We start from the raw sequence: 2,490 nt of genomic DNA, 5'->3' as shown, positions 1-2,490 counted from the left end.
ATACGTTTGCATTTTTTGTTCAGTCGACATTGTTTCGATTAAAAAAATATATAAAAAAATTTTAACGATACAAGAATACAAATATCCAATTTCATATTTTTTAATTAATCAGAAGCACGGGCTTTTTTTTTCATTTGAACGGAATTTAAATTAAAGCTTTGAGAGATGAGCAAGAGATGTGGCATGCAGGAAGTAGAATTTCAGTTGGAAATATTGAACGGTAATTTTCTATTTCTATTCAAAAGGTCTAGAGACTCTAACGAAAATACTGGGAAAATATTTTCTGATGACGATGAATCATTTTGCACAGGATGGATCGAAATTACTCCATGATATAATCTAGTCACGGACAGGCAAATGTTCCGGCGATGAATGATGACGAATACACGTTACTAGGAAAATATGCAACAGTTACCGTTATTTTTATTGTAATAGCGTTATACTAATCTCATGCATTATTTTACGGTAATTCATTTTAATGTATGGTTTAAAAATGTTTAATTTTTTAAAACGTTTTTTATATCTTATTTTCTTTTTTTATTTTAGCGCAATTTTCTGATTTTAACACTTTTTTGAAAAATTTTTAACATTTATTTAAATTATGAAATGTAGAGCAAATTCTTTAACTGGAGAAGTCATTCTTTAAAGAGTTATTTTGTTTTTAATTGATAAATTTTTATCTTTTTTGAACCGACTTTGTTAAAATTATATTATTTCGTAGTGTTGCAAAGATTATTTTTAATTATTGTCCATTTAAACTAAGAAAAAATTATAACTCTTCTTCGTGCATCTTCGTGTATCTCTTTAGAGATATAAAATGATAATTATTTTTCTAATATGTGATAAGAAAGTAAGTGATTCTCTGTTTCACATTTTCAATTGCGGAGCTTTCGCTAAATGGTTTTTGCGAGATTTGAACGATTTATTTTAATGATAAATATGTTCAATTAAAAATTAAAAAATAACTGTTTAATTTTGAATCTTTAAAATACAATTAAACAATATTATTTCTTGTTTTCGAAATAGGTAATATCAAGTAAATAATATAAATTAATATTGAAAATAAAATCTCGGTCCTTCAACAAATCATTCATTAAAAATATTAATTAGAAAATTTAGTTAAAGAATCAGCTTTATATTTACGGTAGAATTATGATGAAATAAAAATACAATGTTTATGAAATTGTATCGCAGAGAAATTGCATAAAAATATCCTGGAAAATTTCTCGAGATTTTCTCGGAAAAGTTATTACATTTGAAAAGACTAAATTATGATTAAATCTCTCTCTCTCTCCCTACATTTATTTGTATCTACATAATTATAAATAAACAGTAAGAATAAACAGTTTGTGCTCCGTACTAATTGAAACAATTTTTCAAGTAAGATTATTTTGAAAAAACAAAAATTAAAAATAAATGTGGGAAGGGGTCTGACGAATCTAAGATTAATTCAAGACTTGGTGAGAAGAGCGAAGGATCGCGAGTATTTTTAAAAGTACTTGAGTGCAGAGGGTTGAAAGAGTTTCTAAAAATTTCTGCAACTGGTTTAATTGAAATGTTGTTATATAATTTTTAATATTTTATCTGTCGACACGAGAACGCCCAGTGCTCTCGACCACAGGCTCCACGTACTCGGTATCCTCTTATTTATTTGTCAGGAGACGGACGTCGCTGCGCATGTGGAGCGTCCTGGCCTGCGCGGGCTGCATCGACCCTCAAACCCATTTCGTACTCTCCAGCAGTACATGCCTAGCCGGATCCCACCGTGCCGGGATAATCGGGAAAATAAGTGAACCGATATCGTATCGAATTGGTCGAGTTAACCGTTTAACAATTCGCCATCGAGGAAACGACAGAGCGAGAGAGAGAAAGAGAGAGAGAGAGAGGGAGGGAGGATCTTGATAAGGCGAAAAAGGAGCCGCGAACATCCGAGCGTTTCTGATTACGTTATCTGCCTTACCAGAGTATATATGCACTGACACGATTTTTGTTAACTTGTTTTTTAAGGGCATCGTTCGTCAAAATAATTTAGAAGTTAAATAACCACGATCAAAGATTTAATTTTGCGAAAGTGGCGAAGAGAGCTTTGTGCGTGCATTAAAATAAAACGTTAAAATATGTCGATCTTGTTGCTTAATTCTTTATTATTGCTAAAGAAAATCAAAATAATAACCAGAAACTTTTAATTCTTAATATTTTTAACAGTTATTTTTGTTGATAATTGATATGTAGCGTCGAATCTTTTATTAAAACCCACTAAAGAATCTTGAACTTTGTTATAAATGTTCTCAAAAACTAACCGGTGAAAGAAATCGAAAAAAAATTCACGTCCTGGCATTATTTATAAAAGAGTTTGTTTTAAACTTTTTGGAATTCTTCACGGAATTTCTGATTCTACTTACAACTTCCTTAAGTAATTAATCGTTTTAACTTGGCAAAGACGAGTCTTAAATCCTTTTACTATAATGTTGTAAAACTGTTCGAGAAGCG

At 30.4% G+C, this 2,490-nt stretch overlaps 1 protein-coding gene across 3 annotated transcripts in view; it reads left to right on the top strand.

Annotated features, from left to right (window-relative positions):
* The first annotated feature begins 1,738 nt into the window (after window positions 1-1,738).
* The window catches only part of LOC112466473 (ecotropic viral integration site 5 ortholog), a 13,026-nt gene continuing 12,274 nt past the window's right edge, over window positions 1,739-2,490 (top strand). For all 3 annotated transcript variants that reach the window (XM_025034607.1, XM_025034745.1, XM_025034821.1), the window contains exon 1: window positions 1,739-1,964. The gene's annotated coding sequence lies outside the window, so the exon portion shown is untranslated. The remainder of the gene's footprint in view (window positions 1,965-2,490) is intronic.

The sequence above is a fragment of the Temnothorax curvispinosus genome, unplaced genomic scaffold (genome assembly GCF_003070985.1).
Source record: "Temnothorax curvispinosus isolate PA1 unplaced genomic scaffold, ASM307098v1 QBEX01000213.1, whole genome shotgun sequence".
Lineage (NCBI taxonomy): Eukaryota > Metazoa > Arthropoda > Insecta > Hymenoptera > Formicidae > Temnothorax > Temnothorax curvispinosus.
Note: the sequence above shows the minus strand (reverse complement) of the source record. Positions and strands in the feature narration are given on the sequence as shown.